This window comes from Schistocerca americana, chromosome X (genome assembly GCF_021461395.2).
Source record: "Schistocerca americana isolate TAMUIC-IGC-003095 chromosome X, iqSchAmer2.1, whole genome shotgun sequence".
In the NCBI taxonomy this organism is placed as follows: domain Eukaryota; kingdom Metazoa; phylum Arthropoda; class Insecta; order Orthoptera; family Acrididae; genus Schistocerca; species Schistocerca americana.
Genome location: NC_060130.1, coordinates 866852313 through 866878082, shown reverse-complemented (window position 1 = coordinate 866878082; position 25770 = coordinate 866852313).

The following is a 25770-nucleotide window of genomic DNA, read 5'->3' as shown; positions in this document are numbered from 1 at the left end:
TTTCCCGAGGGCATGCAGCTCTACTGTATGGTTAAATGATGATGGCGTCCTCTTGGGTAAAATAATCCGGAGGTAAAATACTCCCCCATTCGAATCTCCGGGCGGGGACTGCTCAGGAAGATGCCATCAGGGGAAACAAAACTGGCATTCTACGGATTGGAGCGTGGAATGTTATATACCTTAATCGGGCAGGTAGGTTAGAAAATTTAAAAAGGGGAATGGATAGGTTGAAGTTAGATATAGTGGAAGTTAGTGAAGTTCAGTGGCAGGAGGAATAGGACTTCTGGTCAGATGAATACAGCGTTATAAATACAAAATCAAATAGGGGTAAGGGAGGAGTAGGCTTCATAATGAATAAGAAAATAATAATGAAGGTAAGCTACTATGAACATAATAGTAAACGCATTATCGTAGTGAAGACAGACACGAAGCCCACGCCTACCACAGTAATACAAGTTTACATGCCAATAGCTCCGCAGATAGTGAGGACATTAAAGAAATATATGGAGAGATAAAAGAAATTATTGACATAGTTGAAGGAGATAAAAATTTAATTGTGATTGCGGACTGGAATTCTATAGTACGAACAGGAAGAGAGAGAAAAATAGTAGGTGTATATGAACCGGGGGAGAGAAATGAAAGAGGAAGCCGCCTGGTAGAATTTTGCACAGAGCATAACTTAATCATCGATAACACTTGGTTTAAGAATCATAAAATAAGGTTATATACGTGGAAGAGACCTGGAGACCCTGGAAGGTTTCAGATTGATTGTATAATGGTTATACAGACATTTAGGAACCAGATTTTAAATCGTAAGAGTTTTCTAACCACAATTTGGTGGCTATGAACTGTAGATTAAAGTTGAAGCAATTGGAAAAAGGTAGGAAATTAACGAGATGGGACCTGGATAAGTTGAAAGAACCAGAGGTAGTAGAGAGCTTCAGGGGGAGCATTATACAACCGTTGACTAAAACAGGTGAAAGGAATACAGTAGAAGGCGAATGGGTAGCTGTAAGAGATGAAATAGTGAAGGCAGAACATTATCAAATAGTCAAAAAGACCAGGCCTAGTAGGAATTCTTGGATAATAGAAGAGATATTGAATTTAACTGATGCAAGGAGAAAATTTAAAAATGCAGCAAGTGAGGCAGGCGAAAAGGAATACAAACGTTTAAAACGAGGCTGACAGGAAGTGCAAAACTGATAAGCAGGAATGGCTAGAGGACAAATGTAAGGATTTAGAAAAATGTTTCACTAGGGGAAAGATAGGTAATGCCAACAGGAAAATTAAAGGGGTCTTTGGGGAAAAGACGAGCAGCTGCACGAATATCAAGCGCCCAGATGATACACCGGTCCTAAGCAAAGATGGGAAAACTGAAAGAAGGAGCAATATATAGAGGATCTATACAGAGGAGATGAGATTGAAAGCCATTCATAGAAAGGAAAGTGGACGTAGATGAAGATGAGATGAGAGATAAGATACTGAGAGAAGAATTTGACAAAACTCTGAAAGATGTAAGTCGAAACAAGGCCTCGGGGGTAGACGATATTCCGTTAGAACTACTTATAGCCTTTGGAGAGCCGGCCATGACAAAACTCTTCCATCTGATGTGCAAGATGTGTGAGACAGGCGAAATATACTCAGACTTTAAAAAGAATTTAATAATTCCAATTACACAGAAAGCAGTTGCTTACAGGTGGGAAAATTACCGAACAATCAGTTTAATAAATCATGGGCGCAGAATACTAAGACAAATTCTCTACAGAACAATAAAAAACTGGTAGAATCAGGCCTCGGGGGAAGATCTGTTTGGATTCCGGCGAAGTGTAGGACGACACGAGGCAATACTGGCCCTATGACTGATCTTAGAAGATAGGTTAAGGAAGGGCAAACCTACGTCTATAGCATCTGTGGACTTACAGAAACCTTTTCACAGTGTCGACTGGATACTTTCTTTGAAATTCTGAAGGTAGCAGGGGTAAAATACAGTAAGAGAAAGGCTATTTACAATTTGTACAGAAACCAGGTGGGAGTTATAAGAGTCGTGGGACACGAAAGGGAAGCAGTGATTAAGAAGGGGGTGAGACAGGGTTGTAGCCTATCCCCGATGTTATTCAATCTGTATATTGAGCAAGCAGCAAAGGAATCAAAAGAAAAGTTTGGAGTAGGATATAAAATCCATGGAGAAGACTAAAATCTTTGAAGTTTGCCGAAGACATTGTAACTCCGTCAGACAGGAAAGCACCTGGAAGAGCAGTTGAACGGAATGGACAGTGTCTTGAAAGTAGGACGTAAGATGAACATCAACAAAAGCAAAACGAGTACAATCGAATGTGTGTGATGTCCTTAGGTTAGTTAGGTTTAAGTAGTTCTAAGTTCTAGGGGACTTATGACCTAAGATGTTGAGTCCCATAGTGCTCAGAGCCATTTGACCAATCAAATGTAGTCGAGTTAAATCAGATGATGCTGAGGGAATTAGATTAAGAAGTGAGAGACTGAAAGTTGTAGATGAGTTCTGTTATTTGGGTTGCAAGATAACTGAAGGTCGCCGAAGTAGAGAGGATATAAAATGTATACTGGCAATGGTAAGAAAAGCATTTCTGAAGAAGAGAAATTTATTAACATCGAACATAGATTTAAGTGTTAGGAAGTCTTTTCTGAAGGTATTTGTATGGAGTGTAGCCATGTATGCAAGAGAAAAGTGTACAATAAACGCTTAGACAAAAACAGAATAGGAGCTGTCGAAATGTGGTGCTACAGAGGAATGCTGAAGATTAGTTGGGTAGATCACGTAGCTAATGGTGAGGTATTGAACAGAATTGGGGATACAAAGAATCTGTGGCACAACCGGACCAAAAGAAGGGATTGGTTGGTAGGACACATTCTGAGCTATCAAGGGATCACCAGTTTAGTATTGCAGTGAAGTGTGGGTGGTCAAAATAAATACAGTAAACAGATTCAGAAAGATGTAGGTTGCAGTCGTTATTCGGAGACGAAAAGTCTCGCATAAGATAGAGTAGCTTGGAGAACTGCATCAAACTAGACTTCGGACTGAAGACCACATAAAGAACTTAAATGTACATGAAACAGAAACTAAGTTAAGATAGCCGTCCCCCTCTGGCTCACATTCCACCATGCAATGACATTCCGTCGCTCAGAGTATAAAAGTCTGAACATAGCTTTTGTAGTAAAACGATGTTAAAATGGTGACAGAATAACGCAGTCAAGATTATATAACAACTCAGGTACGTGTGGCTTGTTGACCACTTACAAAATCTAGGGTAAGCTACTACTCTGGTAACACATTAAAACCCACTCGCTAGTGTTTTAGAGCTCAGGGTGGGCAGTTCGCTAAATCTTAAAGATCTTTCACCAATTGTACATTCTTCTACTGAAATAGAGGGTAACTTAGCCGGTTGAATTGTATCTACGTATAATCTCCAAATAACTATAATGTGTGTGGGGTAGAGCACCTGCTAACCATATCAGTAAATTTCTGTCCATGTCCATTCACGCGTGGAGAGTTGAAAAAATAACTATCTACAGTCTTCGATAAATCCCTAAATCTCTCATATCTTGTTCTCAATTTTACTTACGCGAGTAATACTACGCATATAGTGGGCTTGTTGCACAGTATGCTTTGAAAACTCATATTGGAATCTCTGGAGGATAGGGGAAATACTTTTCGAGGGACACTGTTGAGAATATTTAGAGAACCGGCAGGCATTTGAAGCTGACTGCAGAACGATTCTACTGCCTGCAGCCTACATTTCGCGTAAGGACCACAGGGATTGCAGAAGCTGGGGCTCGTACGGAGGTGTATAGACTGTCGTTTCTCCCTTGTTCTGTTTGTGAGTGGAAGAACAAAGGAAATGACTAGTGGTGGTACAAGGTACCCGCTTGAGGAATGTGTACGTAGATGTAGGTGAAGTATTCCTCGAATACCAAAAACGTTCAAATGTGTGTGAATTCCTAAGAGACCAAACTGCTTAGGTCATCGGTCCCTAGACTTACACACTACTTAAACTAACTTATGCTAAGAACAATACACACACACCCATGCCTGAGGGAGGACTCGAGCCTCCAGCGAGAGGGGCCGCGCATTCCGTAACATGGCGCCTTAAACCGTGTGGCCACTCCGAGCGGCTCCTCGAATACCAATTCCCTTAATCCCCAAAGCATAGTTTCGAGAGAAGAAGGTCGCCTTTCTTCCAATGGTCCCATTCAGATTTCCCGAGAACATCTGTTACACTTTCGTATGGACAAACTGACCTTTGGAGCCGCTAACAGCTGTCTTTGAATTCGTTCAACGTCTGCTGTCGTGCCTGCTCGATAATGACTCCATAGCCTGGAGTAGTGCTTACCTCGCCCGCCTTGTCTTCTTGAACCCCGTTATCTGTGAAGATACCTCGTACTTTCTCAGAATATTCCCAACAAACCCAGGCCTTCCATTCGCTGACTGCACGAATTTATTTCCGTTCATATTGGTTCCTAGTATTAAGTAAGTATCATTATCATCGTCATAATCAGACGCTGACGTCCTCTGTGGGACATTGGTTTCCTCTAGACATATCCATGAACTACGAACTTCGAAAGCGCAGCCATGCTGCTCCTGCACGTTTTCTAATGTCATCTATCTTGAATCTACCATCCGTTATGTCATCTCTTTTGTATTTTCTTATCCATTTGTTCGTTTTCCTTTCTCTCCCAGAAATTCCCAATGCCTGTCTCTTTATTTCTCACTGTTAAGCAACAGATTTTGAAATGTTTTCGAATTAAGCCCATGATTCTTTACCACATGTCAGAACTACTAATACACACCGTAAATTTTTCATTTTAAGCTCTTCGCAATCTTTAATATGAGAACTGTTTAATTTATCGAAAGCTCTCCAGGACATGTCTACTCCTGTGTCACTGTCTCCTACTGCCCTGCATGCAAAAATATGTTATTGACATGTAAGTTAGTCAGTATAAAAGTCAATTACTTAACTCAAAATCGGTGGATTCCAGAGGAAGTTTTAATCTTTTCGTGGTTGATGGGATACATATGTCCCATTAAAGTAATGCACAGTTTTGAGCATTGTGACATCCACTGGGTGTTTCACAATTCATGTTACGCACTTCTAGCTGTTGTAGGGGGAACTTAGTAGATCAAGTTTTACACAGGAACCTATGTTCGGAAACGTCATCCAACGACGCTACAGAGCGTCAAAGTTATTGACGCCGCTGCCTGCGAATGTATGTATATACAGGGTGAGTCTGTGATGATGTTACAAACTTTTAAGGATGATGTAGTGACGGATAAATGCATCAATTTGAAGCAAGGCTCTCTGTACCGCAATCGAATGAGTCGAAAGTTACAAGCGAAAATCATTCTGATACTTCTGACAGTGGAGTACGTGTACTGGTTCTGTTATTGCTAAAAATGTAAAACATGCAACTTTCAGAGGTGGTAGTATGTACCAAGACAAGAAAAAACATCTAGAAAACAGGGGCTCTAAAATGCATACCTTAAGACCCGACACTTTAATTTCACAGAATGGGCATATGATTAGTGAAACTGAACAGTTCAACTTTCTAGATGTTCACATAGATAGTTAACTGTCGTGGAGAGCCCACTGTCAGAATCTTGTTCAAAGACTTAATGCTGCCATTTTTACTATTCGAACGGCATCTGAAGTAAGTGATTGCTCGACACGAAAATTATTTCACTTTGCTTATTTTCATTCCCTTATGTCGTATGGTATTATATTTTGGGGTAACTCTTCCCATTCTAAAAGGATATTTTTGGCTCAGAAAGTGCAGTAAGTGGTGTAAGTTTACGAACCTCTAGACGACTCCTGTTGACTAGTCAGGGTAATTTGACATTGGCCTCCCAATATGTATATTATTTACTGTCGTTTCTTGTTAACAATATTAGATTATTCCCAAGAATAAGCAGCTTTCACTCAGTTAATACTAGGCAGAAATCCAACCTGCATATGGATCGGACTTAGTTAACTCTTGTGCGGAAAGGTGTGCAGTATACTGCTGCATCCATTTTCGATGCGCTACCACAATAATCCAAAAATCTTAGGAGTAATCCACGCGCTTTCAAATCGAAACTGAAGAGTTTCCTCGTGGATCATTCCTATTCTGTTGAGGAGTTCCTTGAAAAATTAAGCTGATTCTTATGTTAGATTGTTGATTGCGTGTACTTAAACTTATGACTTGACTTTTTTGCGTTCATAAACATTTTATTTTTATCTGTTATTACTTTTATGTTGTAATTCCATGTACTGACACGTTCCAATACCTTGGAGATTTGATCCTCACTTTGATCCTACGGAACCTGACTTGTAAATAAATAAATAAAAAGAGCTATGAGCACTTGTTCAGTAGAGGAGATGTGTTTCACACTAGCGAAGATGGACAGGTGCTCTTAGCTACTCAGGTATGCATTTTAGAGCCCATGTTTGCTAGATGTTTTTTTTTCTTGTTTTAGTCCATAGTGCCACCTCTGAAAGTTGCCTACCCTACAATCTCAGGAACAACAGTACCGTTACAGATATTCCACTGTCAGAGTTATCAGAACGGTTTTCGCAAGTAACTTTCGACTCGTTCGTTTCCGGTACAGGGACCATTACTTCAAATTGATACATTTATCCATCTCCATCATAGCAGATTCTTACGGAATCGACGTGTATGTACACATATTTACAGGCACCGGCGCCAATACTTTGAGGCTCTGTAGCGTCGTTGGATGGCGTTTCCGGACGTGGGTGGTGGTGGTGGTGGTTAGTGTTTAACGTCCCGTCGACAACGAGGTCATTAGAGACGGAGCGCAAGCTCGGGTTAGGGAAGGATTGGGAAGGAAATCGGCCGTGCCCTTTCAACGGAACCATCCCGGCATTTGCCTGAAACGATTTAGGGAAATCACGGAAAACCTAAATCAGGATGGCCGGAGACGGGATTGAACCGTCGTCCTCCCGAATGCGAGTCCAGTGTGCTAACCACTGCGCCACCTCGCTCGGTGCCGGACGTGGGTTCCTACATAAAACTTGATGTACTAAGTCCCTTCCACAACATATAGAAGAGGGTGACATGATTGTATCATCAATAGTGGAACACACTGTAGATCTCATATCTGTCTGGTGGTAACATTTAGCAAAATTCTTTCAAAACTTGGAGAAAAATACTATACAACAATGTGTTTATAGGTGACACAGTGCCCCTGTTTCACAGAAATCAGACCAGATCACTGTCTTCTACATTCCAAAAGTGTCTGAAGTAGCCAATTGTGTTTCCTTATAAATATTCATTAGAGAAACCATAAGTAAAACAGTTAACGCCAAGCAAGACAGACTAAAAGTAAAATCAATCAGGTCAACAGCAAACACTGTAATAATTGAAACAGAATCACAAGTAGACTAGAAAAAGATGATAGAAATACGGCACAGGTTCAGGACATTAGGTGTGAAGAACCCAAGAAGTTCAGATCCCTGCTGGCAGTGCACCATGCCTCAACATATTTAGTTGGCCTGGAATCTTAGAAGAGCTCTACGAAATAATCCCGAGTGAACACATTACTAAAGACGAGGTCGATAGCGAGGTTAAAATAAAGTTGCAAACAGGACCAAAGGGCAAAAAGACAGTAAATAATACACACATCAAAAAAAGTTTCGCATCACTTCGGTTCCGAGAGCTCCGGAACATTTACAGAAATTTGGAATGGAGATCAACATAAACATCATTTCCGCCCTTTTTATTGCTCATTGAAACCACACATTACATGTTGTACCACCATAGAGCGAGACCTTCAGAGATGATGGTCCAGATTGCTGTACACACCGGTACCTGTAATACCGAGTAGCACGTTCTCTTTCATTTGTGCATGCTTGTATTCGTCGTGACATACTATCCACAAATTCATCAAGCCACTGTTGGTCCAGATGGTCCCACTCCTCAACGGCGATTTGGCGTAGAGCCCTCAGAGTTGTTGGTGGGTCACGTCGTCCATAAACAGCCCTTTGCAAACCATTCCAGGCATGCTCGATAGGGTTTATGTCTGGAGAACATGCTGGACACTCTAGCTGAGCGATGTCGTTATCCTGAAGGAAGTCTTCATAAGATGTGCACGATGAAGGCACGAATCGTCGTCATGAAGACGGATGCCGATATGATTGCACTATCGGTCGGAGGATGGCATTCACGTATCGTACAGCCGTTACGGCGCCTTCCATGACCACCAGCGGCGTATTTCGGCCACACATTATGTCACCCCAAAACAGCAGGTAACCTCCACCTTGCTGCACTCGCTGGACAGTGTGTTAAGGCGTTCAGCCTCACCGGGTTGCCTCCAAACACGTCTCCGACGATTGTCTGGTTGAAGGCATATGCGACACTCATCGGTGAAGAGAACGTGATGTCAATCCTGCGCGTTCCATTTGACATGTTGTTGGGGCCATCTGTACCGCGCTGCATGGAGTCGTGGTTGCAAAGATGGACCTCGCTATGGACGCCGGGAATGAAGTTGCGCATCATGCACCCTACTGCGCACAGTTGGAGTCGTAACACGACGACCTGTGGCTGCACGAAAAGCATTATTCAACATGGTGCTGTTGCTGTCAGGGTTCCTCCGAGCCATAAACCGTAGGTAGCGGCCATCCACTGCAGTAATAGTCCTTGGGCGGCCCGGCCAAGGCATGTCATCGACAGTTCCTGTCTCTCTGTATCTCCTCCATGCCCTGATAACATCGCTTTGGTTCACTTCCCTTGTTGAGAGGCCTTCCTTGCACAAAGTAACATTTCGGACGTGATCGAAACGCGGTGTTGACCGTCTAGGCATGGTTGAACTACAGACAACACGAATAGTGTACCCCCTTCCTGATGGAATGACTGGTACTGATCGGCTGTCGGACCTCCTCCTAATAGGCACTGCTCATGTATGGTTGTTTACAACTTTGGGCGGGTTTAATGACATCTCTGAACAGTGAAAGGGACTGTGTCTGTGATACAATACCCACAGTCAAGGCATGGGAGTGTGTGTTGTCCTTAGCGTAAGTTAGTTTAAGTTAGATTAAGTAGTGTGTAAGTTTAGGGACCGATGACCTCAGCAGTTTGGTCCCATAAGAACTTACCACAAATTTCCAATTTTCCACAGTCAACGTCTATCTTCAGGAGTTCTGGGAACTGGGGTGATGCAAAATTTTTGATGTGTGTATTTTATAAGTGTCGCCAATAGTACGGTTACTACTGCTTCAAAAACAAAGGGTTTTTATCCAATTTGAATCTTTGTATATCAACGACTCCGTTGCTGTACAAAATTGTTTTAACTGTTGGGGTTTCGGTCACCCATCGAAGCGATGCGACAAGGGCCCAGTATGCGGGAGATGTGCAAAACCGGGGCAGAAAATGTCACAATGCAGGCAGGAGAATCCTGTAGGCTGTATACCATGCAAACACAGAAATAGGACATGTGATAAGGGAGGGTGGCCAGACTGTCCTACATATAAACAGCTCCACGAAAGGCAAATAGAGCGCACCGAGTACGATGTTCTGGGCAACGTCTATTAATAAAGAGTGCTACCATAACTGTGTTGTATACATGGAAGAATCCTGGAGATACTAGAATGTATCAGATAGATTATATAATGGTAAGACAGAGATTTAGGAACCAGGTTCTAAATTGAAAGACATTTCCAGAGGCAGATGTGGACTCTGACCACAATCTATTGGTTATGAACTGTAGATTAAAACTGAAGAAACTACAAAAAGGTGGGAATTTAAGGAGATGGGATCTCGATGAACTGAATAAACCAGAGGTTGTACAGAGTTTCAGAGAGAGCATAAGGCACAATTGACAGAAATGGGGGATAGAAGTGCAGTAGAAGAAGAATGGGTAGCTCTGAGGGATGAAGTAGTGAAGGCAGCAGAGGATCAAGTAGGTAAAAAGAGGAGGGCTAGTAGAAATCCTTGGGCAACAGAGGAAATATTGAATTTAATTGGTGAAAAGAGAAAATATAAAAATACAGTAAATGAAGCAGGCAAAAAGGAATACAAACGTCTCAAAAATGAGATCGACAGGAAGTGCAAAATGGCTAAGCAGGGACGGCTAGAGGACAAATGTAAAGATGTAGAGGCTTATCTCACTAGGGGTAAGATAGATACTGCCTATAGGAAAATTAAAGAGACCTTTGGAGAAAAGTGAACCACTCGTATGAATATCAAGAGCTCAGATGGAAACCCAGTTCCAAGCAAAGAAGGGAAAGCAGAAAGGTGGAAGGAGTATATAGAGGGTCTATGCAAGGGCGATGTACTTGAGGACAATATTATGGAAATGGAAGAGGATGTAGATGAAGACGAAATGGGAGAGACGATACTGCCTGAAGAGTTTGACAGAGCACTGAAAGACCTGAGTCGAAACAAGGCCCCGGGAGTAGACAACATACAATTAGAACTACTGACGGCCTTGGGAGAACCAGTCCTGACAAAACTCTACCATCTGGTGAGCGAGATGTATGAGACAGGCGAAATACCCTCAGACTTCAAGAAGAATATAATAATTCCAATCCCAAAGAAAGCAGGTGTTGACAGATGTAAAAATTACCGAACTATCAGTTTAACAAGTCACAGCTGCAGAATACTAACACGAATTCTTTACAGACGAATGGGGAAACTGCCGGCTGAAGTGACCGAGCGGTTCTAGGCGATACAGTCTGGAACCGCGCGACCGCTACGGTCGCAGGTTTGAATCCTGCCTCGGGTATGGATGTGTGTGATGTCCTTACGTTAGTTAGGTTTAAGTAGTTCTAAGTTCTAGGGGACTGATGACCTCATAGCCATTTGAACCATTTTTTGAATGGAAAAACTGATAGAAACCGACCTCGGGGAAGATCACTTTCGATTCCGTAGAAATATTGGAACATGTGAGGCAAGACTGACCTTACGACTTGTCTTAGAAGAAAGATCAAGGAAAGGCAAACCTACGTTTCTAGCATTTGTAGACTTAGAGAAAGCTTTTGACAATGTTGACTGGAATACTCTCTTTCAAATTCTAAAGGTGGCAGGGATAAAATACAGGGAGCGAAAGGCTATTTACAATTTGTACAGAAACCAGATGGCAGTTATAAGAGTCGAGGGGCATGAAAGGGAAGCAGCGGTTGGGAAGGGAGTGAGACAGGGTTGTAGCCTATCCCCGATGTTATTCAATCTGTATATTCAGCAAGTAGTAAAAGAAACAAAAGAAAAATTCGGAGTAGGTATTAAAATCCATGGAGAAGAAATAAAAACCTTGAGGTTCGCCGACGACATTGTAATTCTGTCAGAGACAGCTAAGTTGCTTCCTGGTCTCATGGATTCTGACACATCTTGTTTAAGTGGCGTTTGAAAACCTAGTGGGCACATTTTGCTCTTCCTTTTTTCTTTTCAAGAGAGGAACAAAAATACATCCTTCTACGAGCTGGGAAGCTGAGGAATCTGCAATATTTTATTAAAAAGTTCTGGAAGGTTCCCTTCTGGTTTGTTGCCAATATGCAGTAATATATTGTATTTAATTCAGTCATGACCAGGCACAGTTTCGCGAGATACAGAAAGAGCTTAATTCAGGGCTCAGATGAAATAGGGACAGTTAAAGGATTAACGAATGCTGGATGTGAAGCTCAACCCATCGCTATCCATTATCTATTGCTGGTGACAGGGTATAATACACCGACTCAGAGTGGCAGCGACTGGTGATGTCTCCAGGTATTGCTTCTTCCGTACACTTGTTACAGCCGGCCCATTGTGTCGCCTTAAAATAATTTTGATGACTGCTTTATTTCCAGTGAACTAGGGGAACGAGTGACTGAATCCTGTAAATCTTGTCACTACTATGTTTGGCAGTACTTGAAAGTTCACAGGAGACTGGCCTTCAAGCACAGAGGTTCTCTGGGGTCGGTCGGTATTCGAAACGTCGAAGAGCCACACGCCTGCCACTGATTTCTGAGTGGCACACCTTACTTCACCTCGAAACACGCTGTCTTCGAAGCTGGCCTAAGGATTGTATAGTACAAGCATCAAGGGTAAGGTGGATCAAACCAGTAATGTGAACCATCCATTCCTGGAAACCGCAGTAATGTAAAAATGCAGCCATTTGTTTGTAAAATGTGTAGTTACTGCAGCAGACCATTCATTTTGGCAGCTTTATTATGGGTACTCTTCGATCAACTCTCTGTATCATGGGTCAGTGGCGAGCAAGTCGTCTATCATTTCCTCATGTATACTTTGTAAGTGCTGGAGAACATAGTGATATACCTGTGAAAGAGAAGAAACAGTAAATAATGTTGGTAAGGTGAGTAATATGCCTTATGTGCAAAAGGCATAGGATTTCTGAAGTCATTATTTTCAGCAGCTAAACCCTTGGGACTGGCGTAGACAAAACCTCGTAGCGCATCACTGCAATAAAGTCCCAACATCAGAGAAGTGGGTGGGAGAACTGTATAATGATTAGAAATCAGATACAGGGAACATTTAATTACCGTGTAGTGAACGTGCTCTTATAAAGTAACTGCATGAAAGTTGGTGATAATTTGGAGAGGTGAGGTGTGATGAATTACAGTAACAAAGATATCTGTACCACCCTTAGCCCTCTTCCTACAAAGAGCATCCTTTCAGAGGAGGCTGTAACCTCTTAATACAGAAGCGTCACTAGTTTTAAATGTGTCTCTTGGAGAAATAGACACAATGGTTTTCTTTGTGTCAGTAGTTACATCGCCTCCACATGTGTTATGAACCTATTTATGTTCAAGTGCAGTATGGGAGACACTTCTTAGTTTTGGTTTGTGTGTGTTAGCCTTATTTCTTCCTACTGAGAGTGTAATCATGTGGTAGCTAAGAATTCCGACGAGGAACCTAACGGTTTCCTCCCACCGTGGGCGGGCTCTCCATGAACTCGTGATGTTGTGCGGGCTTGGGATGGTCTGATATATTTTCAGCAGTTTTTTCAGGTTTCAGTTTATTTTCTGGTGTTTTTCTTTCAGTGACGATACTGAGGGTGGGGGTGTCTGTGCGCACTGCTTGTTAGAATTTGTACTGCTTCTTTTTATGGTATAGAATGAGGCCAAATCGGTAGTCAGACCGACTGACCTTTTAACTATTGGGGTGGAAGTAGAGGTTGCCTTACAGCTTTAGGTCAGCATGTGATCAGTTTCTGGATTTCACTGACAGACTTCACAATTACTGAAGAGAAGGATGTAGTGAATTTGTGCAACTGTAACGATATGCAGAGTGACCCAAAAGTCCGTTAACATTTGAAACTGAAAAAAAAAAAAAAAAAAAAAGGTTCAAATTTCTCTTAGCACAATGGGACTTAACATCTGAGGTCATCAGCCCCTAGAACTTAGAACTACTTCAACCCAACTAACTTAAGGACTTCACACGCGTCCATGCCCTAGGCAGGATTCGAACCTGCGACCGTAGCGGGCGTGCGGTTCCAGACTAAAGCGCCTAGAACCGCTCGGCCACACCGGCCGGCTTGAAAATGCACCAGTTCACAGAATAATAGAAGGAGAAAGGTAAAAATTTACGCACATGCCTGTATTGACATGGGGTTTTATTGAAGCCAAAAAGAGTGCAAAAATTTGCAAACAGGTACCGCTGGTCAGCAAAGTTACGTCGCATGAGCATCGCTTGTAGAATGAACTGCAGTGACATAGGGAGTCCGATGCGCCAGCAGTCGCGCCATGTTGACTTTACCAGAAAAGTCACTGTTACTGTAACTTAACTATCAGAATGGAGAATCCACTGCAGCAGCTTTTCGATGCTATTGCCATAATAGGGGTATTCGAATGCGTAAAGGTCCTATGACAAGTGTCACTGCGAAGAAGATGATCACGAAGCTCAAAGTCACGGGTTGTTTAAACGATCGGCCAAGTTGTGGGCGACCAGACACAAGTCCTACTGCTGTTCGGACAGTTCAGAAACAAATGGCTAATTTAGCGGGTTCATTTTCGCATGGTGAAGTCAGCATGATGAAGCACCGGCATTCCACACACTGATGTTTCAAGAACGCTAAGGGGTACTCTCCAATGATATCCGTACAAAATACAGAGTCATAATCAACTGCTAGCCACCGATTTTGTGGTGCAGAGAGCATCTGCTGAGTGAGCACTTCAAAAATGGGGGAAAATGGGGGTTCAAAAATGGTTCAAATGGCTCTGAGCACTATGCGACTTAACTTCTGAGGTCATCAGTCGCCTAGAACTCAGATCTAATTAAACCTAACTAACCTACAGACATCACACACACCCATGCCCGAGGCAGGATTCGAACCTGCGACCGTAGCGGTCGCCCGGCTCCAGACTGTAGCGCCTAGAAAATGGGGGAAATTGGTTGCCTAACGTGTCGTGGACAGACGACGCCCATTTCAATATCCCGAGGGTCCGTCAACACCCACAACTGCAGATTTTGGGCTACGAAAATCCTATAACTGCCATGGAAACCCCATGGCATGACGACAAAGGCACGCTATGGTGTAAATTTACCACATCAATCGTGATTGGACTCTTTTTCTTCGAGGAAATGCGGGGTGCTGCTTCTCAAACTGTCAGCGTGATGGGTACGAGGTATACCAGTATGTAACAGAATCATATCATCCCTAGCCTGGTTGGTGAACACCTGGGGGAAGGAATGACTTTCACGCAGAGGCACTCCACCACATATTGCCACACATGTGAAAGATCTCTTGCGTACATTGTATGATAACGATGGCGTGCTGAGCTGCCACTTCCACCATGGTTGGCCTACCAGGTCCCCAGATCGCAGTCCGTGTGATTATTGGTTCTGGTGTTAACTGATCTACTGCGATGGTTCGACTTGTTCAGACAACAACATCCGACGTCATTTTCTCATCTTACCGATTGAAATGTTGTACAGTGCTGTTCCCAAAATTTTCCCTAGACTACAGGTATTGTTAATGAATGACAGCAGACATTTCCAGCATTTATTATAAAGAAAATCGTCTGTGCTGAAAATCAATTTTTATGCTAATTGTTGCTTTGGTATCATATGAAGCGCCATTTATTGGTCATTTTGTGCATATTTTTGGTTTCAATAAAACCCCATGTCGTTCCAAGCTTGTGAGTCAACTTTAACCTTTCTACCTACGTTATACCGTGAAGTATTGTGTTTTCATGACTTAACGGACATTTGGATCATCCTATATATAAATTCTTGTCCTCGGCATAAGGCACTGGATGGTGGTTTTTATTTCCTTTATTCCTCTCTGTCTGCAGTTTCGTTTTCATACTGCGTGATCATCAAGGGTGACTGCTGCCACAGTTGTTGTGAACTGTAATCCTCACTTACCACGAGGAAATGCGACTTCTGTTGCGATGACGCAAAATCCCACTACTACTGGGCGGTAATAGCAAAGTGATTATTTTACAATGAGGTGCAATTATGTGGTGGCTCTCGCGATGTGTCAGCGATTTTTAGTTACTGCTGTACACCTGACTGCTGAAGGTAAACGACAATTAATTGTGTACTATTGGCCAGAGGAAACCATATACAATAAATCAGATAAATGTACTGTTAATTTCTATTGTACCCGAGACGACGAAATGAACAGTTCTCTGTTACATTTCAGGGTAGTTTATCCTGTATGTAAGATAAACTGTATGTTAATTATTCCGTGTCAGCCTCTCAATAGAGGTACATTATACTTCACAAATGCTCGTTAAGCAGCCAAGCGAAGTGTTCGGTCCAGTAAGAAGCGAGAGTTCTATACCGGCCGCTCTGTGTTCAGTTGGTCTAGGTGAGGAGTCAGAGAGGCATTCATCACCTAGTGGGGCAAGAGGCCATGTCCGTGAGAAGACCGTCGTAAAGGTTACCATTTACCAGTGTATACTTTCAGACGTAGGATTCGAGCCCCCATCAGTAATTTCTCAAATCCACAACTCCCGCAGTTATACTTGTTTTATCTTTCGTCGCTCAGGGTTTCAAGACGACGGCTCCTTATGATGTCTGTGGTGGTGCTAAAGGCTTGATAACAAACAAAATTTATTAATGTTTGTTCATTATTGTTGTTATTATTATTATTCAGCACAAAATTAAAAGAAAAAGCATTTTCTGAATTCCAACATGCCCGCCATAAGTGTTGGCAGGATACCAATACTCAGAATCGAATATACAGAATGTCATGTAAAACATGTTAGTAATTTTGAGAATAATTTCTAAAAGGAAACTAAGTGCCAAAACATGAATCACTGGATGAGAGCTGATAGAGTAAATAAAATTCAAGAGACTTTTCTGAAAGCAGACAGGTAGTCTTAATCAAATTTCAGATGTAGTCAAAATTGTATGCTATGTTACACCAGATACAAATTTTTATTACGTGAACATTTTCGTTATAATGAACAAAGAGTATTCCGTTCGAAGTAACACGTTAGGTATGGATCGAGTGTTAGCAATCGATCTTACGTTGACAAAAAAAGCGGAGAGTTCAACAAAATTATACCATAAGGTATCAGCCAGACTATATTCGCTCTTCGCTAATCGTAACAGGAAGCTAGCAGGCGAATGAGGCAATGGAACATCCAGAAAATTAACAATGAGCAACATGAGACATATCACAATATTACTTCCGGTATGTGCAGCCTTTCTTAATTCTTCGCTAATACTTTTCTGTACCTTCCGAGACAGCCGATTTCCTACGCTTTCGAGCTATTGTTTAGGAGTAACAAATTATTATGCCAGTGAGGGAAGATCTTACCGTTCTATCTAACTTTGTAATTCCTTTTCTGCTCCTGACATTCGTTATACACACATCAAAAAATGTTTTGCATCGGTTCCCGGGCGAACCATCGGTGAAAAGCAACGTGCAGATTCCACGCGCCTAGAGTTCCGGAAGGGACTACACACAGTGACATCCTGCTGTATCTCAACAAAGGTCAGACTGTGCGAGAGAGGTTCTTAGAAATATGAGTCCTGAAAAAGTTTTTAATATTATAACCATGTACTTTGAGCTGAACAGGGAATATTCATTAGACAAAGATATCGTCAGGAGCGTCCCAGGAAGTGTGAGAAGGCCGAAATCTTCTCTATATACATAAAGGATCTGACGGATAGGGGATAGGTTGGGCAGTAATTGACGACTATTTGCTGATGGCATTGTAGTGTAAGGCGAAGTGTTGTCGTTGTGTGACTATAGGAGGATACAAGATGACTTACAAGCCAAAACTGGCAACTGACCCTAAATAATGAAAACTGTGTGGTCATCCACATGAGCGCTAAAAGGAATCCGTTAAACTCCAGTTATACGATAAATCAATCAAATCTAATGGCCGTAAATTCAACTAAATACCTGGGAATTGCTATTAGGAACAACTAAAATTGCAAAGAACACGTAGAAAATGTTTTGAGGAAAGCGAAACCAAGACTGCGTTTTAGTGACAGAACACTTAGAATATGCAACATATCTACTAATGAGACTACCTACACTTCGCTTTTCCGTCCTGTTTTGGAGTACTACTGCGTGGTGTGGTATCTTTACCAGATGTGATTGATGGACTGAATCGAGAGGGTTGAAAGAGGATCAGCACGCTTTGTATTATCCAAAAATAGAGGAGGAAGTGTCACTGACATAATACAGGATTTGGGGAGGACACTATTAAAACAAAGGCCTTTTTCGTTGAGGCGGAAACATCTCACGAAATTTCAATCACCAACTTTCTCCCCTGAATGCGAAAATATTTTATTCACACCGACCCCTTTTCCGTGCACTGTTCGAGATTAGAATAACACAGAATTATTTGAAGGTGGTTCGATGAACCCTCTGCCAGGCACTGAAGTATGATTTGCCGAGTATCCATGTAAATGTAGATGTAGATGCATCCCTTGGATGCGAGGTTGCAAGTTGAATCTTTGTTAAGGCCCATTTGAAAGTGTTGTGTTAACAATTATGTCAGGAAAAGTATTAACTGCTAATGACTCACCACGTGCATTGGGAGGGCTAAAAGCTGGCCTCACACGCCTGGCATACAATCTCAAGAACATACACTGAGGTGAAAAACGTCTTGGGATAGCGATATGCAGGCAACGGTCTTGCCGCAGTGGATATACCGGTTCCCGTCAGATTACCGAAGTTAAGCGCTGTCGGGCGCTGTCGGGCGTGGTCGGCACTTGGGTGGGTGACCATCCAGGCCGCCATGAGCTGTTGCCATTTTTCGGGGTGCACTCAGCCTCGTGATGACAATTGAGGAGCTACTCGACCGAATAGTAGCGGCTCCGGTCAAAGAAAATCATCATAACGACCGGGAGAGCGGTGTGCTGACCACACGCCTCCTGAGGATGACACGGCGGTCGGATGCTCCCGGTGGGTCACTTGTGGCCTGAAGATGGAGCGCTTTTTTTTTATAGCGATATGCACATATACGGATAACAGTTTATCGTGTACACAAGGTATGAAAGGGATGAGTATTGGCGGAGCTGTCATTTGTAGTCAGGTGATTCATGTGAAATGGTTTCCAACGGAACCGCACGACGGGAACTGACAGGCTTGGAACGCGGAATGGTAGATGGAGCTAGACGCATGGGACAATCCATTTCAGAAATTGTTAGGAAATTCAATATTCCAAGATCCACTGTGTGAAGAGTGTACCAAGAATGCCACATTTCAGGCATTGCCTCTCATCACGGCCTTCACTTGACGATCGAGAGAAATGGCGTTTGCGTACAGTTGTCATTGCTAACAGACAAGCAACACTGTGTGAAATAACCGCAGAAATCAATGTGGGACGTACGACGAACGTTCCGTTAGGACAGTGCAGCGAAACCTGGCGTTAATGGGCTGTGGCAGCAGGCGACCAACGCGAGTGCCTTTGCTAACAGCACATCTCCTGCAGCGCCTCTCCTAGGCTCGTGACCATTTGGGTTGGACCCTAGACAACTGGAAAACCGAGGATTGATCAGAGCAGTCCCGATTTCAGTTGTTAAGAGCTGATGTTAGTGTTCGAGTGTGGCGCAGACCCTCCGAAGACATGGATCCAAGTTGTCAACAAAGCACTGTGATAGCTGGTGATGGCTCCACAGTGGTGTGGCTCGTGTTTACATGGAATTAACTGGGTCCTCTGGTCTAGCTGAACCGATCATTGAATGAGAATGGTTATGTTTGGGTGCTTGGAGCCCATTTGCAACCATTCATGGACTCCATGTTCCCACACAATAGTTGGTGATTGGTTTGAAGAACATTCTGGACAATTCGAGAGAATTCATTATTTCTCCAGAAGACTTCCAACGACTTGTCGAGTCCATACGACGTCGGCTGCTGCAGTACGTCGGGAAAAGGAGGTCCGACAAGATATTAGGAGGTATCCCATGACCTGTGCCATATCAGTGTATGTCCTCACTAACACGGTGCCCCTTTGGAGACTGTTGATGAAGGTCCGAGCATACGGTTTAGGTTCCCCGATATGTGAGTGGCTCGAAGACTTTTTAAGTAATAGAATCCAGTACATTGTCCTCGACAGCGAGTATTCATGAGAGATAAGGTTATCTTCTAGAGTGCTCCAGGGAAATGTGTTAGGATTCCTCTTATTCTCTATATACATAAATGAACTCAGAGTCAAGGTGAGCAACGATTTACGGCCGTTTTCTGATGACGCTGCGGTGTACAGGAAGGTGTCGTCGTTTGAGTGACTGGAGGAATATACAAGATGACTTAGACAAAATTTCTAGATGCCTTGTTGAACGGCAGCTTGCCCTAAATGTAGAAAAATGAGGAAGAGTAGGAAAAATAGTGTCGTAATGTTCGAATACAGCATTAGTGGAGTGCAACTTAACACAGTCACTTCGATAAAATATCTAGGCGTAACGTTACAAAGCGATATGAAATGGAATGAGCACGTGACGTTGGTAACGTGGAAGGCGAATGCTCGACTTCGGTTTATTGGGTGAATTTTGGTAAAGTATAGCTCATTCATGAAGGAGACGGCGTATAGAACACTAGTACGATCCAGTTTTGAGTACTGTTCGAGCGTTTGGAATCGCCAACAGCTGCGATTAAAGGAAGAGATCTAAACAATTCAGAGGTGTTACCGATAGTTTCGATTAGCACGCATGTATTACGGAGATGCTTTTTGAACTCATATGGGTATCCCTGGAGTAATAAAGATGCTCTTTCTGCATAGCACTATTGCGCAAATTTAGAGAACCGGCATTTGAGGCCAAATGCCGAACGATTCTACTGCCACCAGCGTACATTTCGTGAAAGGACCATGAAGGTAAGATACGAGAAATTACGGCTCGTATGAAAGCTTTTAGACGGTTGTTTTTCCATCATTCTACTTGCGAGTGGAACAGGAGAGGAAGTGACTGGTATGGTACAATGCACTCTCCGCTATGCACCGAGTGGTGGTTTGCGGACTATATACGTAGATGTAGATTTGATTACCATGGTAGGCCGTGTTCCATGATTACTGTGAACACTGAATCTCACTCTACTTGAAATTTTGATAAACATTGATGTATGAAGCACCAGTATAAATTGAAGAAGGACTGTTTAGTAGTCTCCTAGCTCGGTTTGTTGTCGTACAACATACTGAGGGATGGGAGGAGGATTAGGGTAACGTACTGTCTACGGCGTGATCGTTAAAGACTAGGGAAGGTAATTGGGCCGACCCTTTTAATGGAATCATCCTAACATTCACCTTATGCGATTTAGGGAAACAATGAAGAACCTAAACCTGGATACCCTGATGGTGATTTGGACCGTTGTCTTCCGAGTACGACTTTTATCACTCCTACACATCTTGATCGGTAACAGATAATATGGATGACTGAGAGAGTGTGGCACAATGTAATGAGCTATCGTAGCGCATGCGAGTTGGAGTCGTCACTCTGAATAGTTTCTGTGAGCGTAGGTTGCAGCTGTAAGGTGTAGGTTTCTTATGTCCATAAAAAATTGAATATTCATTTCCGATCACTTGCCCCTTACCTCTGTGTGCTTGGTTTAGGGTCATTTACCGTCTGTATATTTTTGACATAAGGTATTCGGACATGATATCAGTTACAGTTACAGTTTTGAGTGGGAAGAGGAAGACGGGGTTCCATCTTTGACGAAGAGCCGTGTTCTTACGGTCTAGATACTATAGCAGATTACCTATCAAGGGTTGAAGTTAGTCATAGGCAGATTAGAAGACTGCATGAAAAAGAAGCTGAAGATACTGGATAAGTGCTATTTTGAGAAGAAAATTATAGCTGTCCTACATGCTTGTGGAACACAGGTGGAGAGGGAGGGGGGAACGGGGGAAATAAGAAAGAGGAATCACTCATGGTGTCCACTATGGGTGATTCCATGTTACGAAACTGTGTCGCGTATATTACGTAATTGCATTGTGGGTAACTGTGGTCAGCGGAAATGTTGGCTGACTTGACAATTTCAATACCGCACATCTAGCTTACAGGTATTTCTTTCAACCACTGCAACAGCTGGATCGATGCCCGTCGATCGTTCTTAAGTGGCTGCCACGCGGAATATACATCAACTTTACTAGATATTCTTTTCATTACAGTGGGATGTGGAACTCTTGCAAGACACTGTTACGTGGACGTGAACGTACAACATTTATTTCATGTGTCACATACCAATTTTCAGAGCGATAGTAGTTAAATTTCATTGTGCTGCCGTTTCTTTCTCTGTCTCTGACAGCAAAATAAAATTGATGAAAAATGTACAACCACAGCATGTGTGGAAACCGGACAGTCGTTATATCTCACAATGCGAAAGACTGAAAATACGGCTGAAATTCGCCCTGAACTACCTCTCATATATGAATTGTACATTTATATCTACAGCTATATGATTACTTTGCGATTCACACTTAAGTATCTGGCAGACGTTTCATCGAACCGCCTTCACACTGTACAATATCTCTACAGTTCCACTGTACAACAGCTCGCGGGAAAAACGAACACTGAAATTTTTCCCTATGAGCTCTGATTTTCTCTTATTTTATCACCATGATAATTTCTCCCTATATAGGTGGCTGTCAAAAAACGCCTTTGTTTGAATTATTGCTACCCCAATTCGCTTATCAAATCCGTGACACACTCTCCTGTATTCCGCGATAATACAGAACGAGTTTTTCCCCTTTGAAGTTTTTCCATATCCTCCATCAGTTCTATCTGATAAGGATTTCATATACACAGGAATACCCCAGAAGAGGACGGACAAGCGTAGTGTAGGCAGTCTCTGTAGTAGACCTGTTGCGCCTCCTAAGTGTTCTGTCAACAAAACGCAGCTCTTGTTCTGCCTTCCCCACAGCTTTACCTATGTGATCGTTCAAAGTTAAGCTGTTCGTACCTTTTGTTATTTAGAGAAAATAGCTGCTTTTCGTACCACATATATAGCTTGTCTAAAATATTTTTTAGTTGGTTTCGATCTTCTGATGACTCTACTAGACAGTAAATCACAGCATCGTCTGCAAAGAATCTAAGAGGGCTGCTCACATTACCTACTAATTCGTTTGTGTAGGTTACAAACAGTAGACGGTCTGTAACACATCCTTGGGCAACGTCACATATCTCTGTCATTTACTATGAACTGTGACCTTTCTATCAGGAAATCACGAATCCAGCCGCACAACTGAGACGATGCTCCATAGTCACGCAATTTGATTAGAAGCCTCTTGTGAGGAACGGTGTCAAAATTCTTCTGGAACTAAGGAGACACAAGTGGAGTGGCATCTTACTTTTGGGAAAAAGTAAGGAGAGCAGTAGGAAAAAGTCAACGACCGTAGTTCTGGAGGTGGTAGGGAAGATTAGAAACTAGGAGAGAGGTACAGGAGGAACTGAAGCTTTGACAAGTTCGTGATTCATGCCTGAACAACTCAGTGAGAATTTCTAGGTTACATCGAATTGTCACGCAGCAGTCTGTATTCTTAAGAACTGGATGCTCGACCACACACTGGCACCTGCACTTGCCAGAAGATTCGAAATTTCGGCTACAAACTTCTTAATTCTCCCTCCACTTACACCCCTCCCCTCCCACCTCAAAATTTCAGTTTTGCAGTGTCTGAATCTTATTTGTTCCAATTCTGTCCCAAAGGTCTAAGAAAGATAATTATGTGACATCAAATGTGCCTGGAGAATATTGGTAATCACAAAGAAATAGGTCAGAAATGGTAAATATGCGAGCATTAAAATAAAATATTTGATCTGTATTTTTGTGATTTCTTCTAGCCAATAACATTGTAAGTTTCAGGCTCTTGTCGGATATAGCTGGTAGAAAAAAAAAAGTCAGTATAAGTTTGGAAACTTAATAAACCACGGAATAATGTAGATAGAGAGGTAAAAATTGGCACACATGCTTGGAATGACATGGGGTTTTATTAGAACCACCCCATATTGCTAGACGCGTGAAAGATCTCTTGCGCGCGTCGTTTGGTGATGATTGTGTGCTCAGCCGCCACTTTCGTCATGCTTGGCCTCCCAGGTCCCCAGACCTCAGTCCGTGCGATTATTGGCTTTGGGGTTACCTGAAGTCGCAAGTGTATCGTGATCGACCGACATCTCTACGGATGCTGAAAGACAACATCCGACGCCAATGCCTCACCATAACTCCGGACATGCTTTACAGTGCTGTTCACAACATTATTCCTCGACTACAGCTATTGTTGAGAAATGATGGTGGACATATTGAGCATTTCCTGTAAAGAACATCATCTTTGCTTTGTCTTACTCTGTTATGCTGATTATTACTATTCTGATCAAATGAAGCGCCATCTGTCGGACATTTTCTGATCGTTTGTATTTTTTGGTTCTAATAAAACCCCGTGTCATTCCAAGCACGTGTGTCAATTTGCACCTCTCTATCTACATTATTCCGTGATTTATTCAGTTTTCAAATTTATACTGACTTTTTGATCACCCGGTATTTTGAAACACTATGTTGAACGTCATAGCTTACCGAAAACAATTTCAGGAGTACTTCAGAGTCGATTTGCGATAGTTTATGACAGGCCCGATTATCTTCTCTGCTGAATCGAGGCGAGGTGGTGTTTTCGAGATGACTGTGGTTCCAACCCTTCCGGTCACCGAGGTTAAGGTTTTTTAGATCTCTGAAGGCGAACGTCGGTATGGGTCCTTTGAAAAGATTTCGTCGAACATTCCTCTTCAGCCCGACTTTAAGTTAATATTCCTCCCTTTCCTTCTCGTCGTCAATCAGACGCGGTAGATGCCCCAGAAGTATTGTGAAACGACCGTGCGCAGCTTTCTCCCGCGGAGGCAGAGCCTGCAGTCCACCCCCAACCGTGGAAGTTGTGTGTGCACCATTCTCCGGCGCCTGGAGCGTCGGACTGCGCCTCTCGACAAAGGCGGTAGTCGGTAGGCTGTCGGGCGGCGGGCTGGCAGGATCGATACCAAGAGCGGGCAGCGAGCCCGCCGCAGCCGCCTGCGCCCGCATTTCCCGCTCGCTGCAAGCCTGCCCTTTTTAATTATTACCCATATCGCAGCTCGTTGCATCCTAATTGCGGAGGACGCTAAAGCGCTAAAACTCTTGCTACTCTTTTCTTTCCTTAATTAACGCCGCAACGAAGAACCAGTCGGTGATATATTAGTCACAGTAGCTGTAATAGTCTCACTACTGTGAGGATCTTGAAAATATTATTCGGGGCTTCGCTCTGCATCGACGAAGTACCGCACCGCCCGATAAGGTGTTTGAATTATCTAACAAGGGGACTGCTCCTAATCGTCATAATAGACTTCGTCCAAATTTGTGTTGTATCCAGAGCTTAACCAGAAATGAAAGTGAAAGAAGTGGGAGCTCCGGATGACCGAGCGCGAAGCAAAAATAGCGCTTCCGGCACGGGTCAGGCGAGGCATCACCCACTTACGTTACCCTAGGTCGCAGGCAGCGGAAGGCGCCGCGGAAAGAGAGCAGAACTGTAATCCGAGAATCTTGGGTCGAATCCCTGTGTGACAACATAATTTTTTTTAAATTTTCAATTGTAACATTTCTTATACTACAAATTAACCGAAATAATGCTTAATATATTGTATTTATTAACATTTTCATAGAAGGGAAGAAAAATGGAAAGGCAAAGGAAACTTTGGGATTGAAAATACTTTTCAAGAAGAAAAAAGAAGGAGAGAAGATTGGATTTAACCTCCGGTCGACATCGAGTTCATTCGAGACGGAGCACAAACTCGGATTACGTCAAGGATGAGGAAGGAAATCCCTTTCAAATGAACCATCGCGGCATTTGCCTTGAGCGATTTAGGGAAATCGCGGAAAACCTAAATCTGGATGGCCGGACGCGGGTTTGAATCGTCGTCCTCCCGACTGCGAGTCTGGTGTTTCCAAGAAGGAATTGCAATTCAAGGGTAAAGGACTTTGTTACGAGTGGTTTGCTTTATAAAAGTAAACCACGTTTCTTTTTGCATAAAAACTTTGAAACAACCACATAATTATAAAAAAGAGGACGTTTATAACGCCTTCAAGATGCCAAGAATATTACCGCGTCTCCTGATTCGCGATGAATATCACCCCAGCAACTGTAAATCATCAACTGTGAAACAATAAAAGTATCCGATTTCAAATACGAAGTGCTCGTGTTCGCTCGATAACCCCTTCCTGGAAATTTATTTGCAATGTTAAATTTTCCTTTGCCTTTCATTTTCATGCCTTTTATGAAACTCGTAGGACATAGGTTTATTCAGTATTATTTCGGTTTATTTGCAGTGTAAATATTGTAAAAATTGAAAATAAAAAGTTTCCACGTTGAGAGTCGACCACGCGACACTCGCATTATCGGT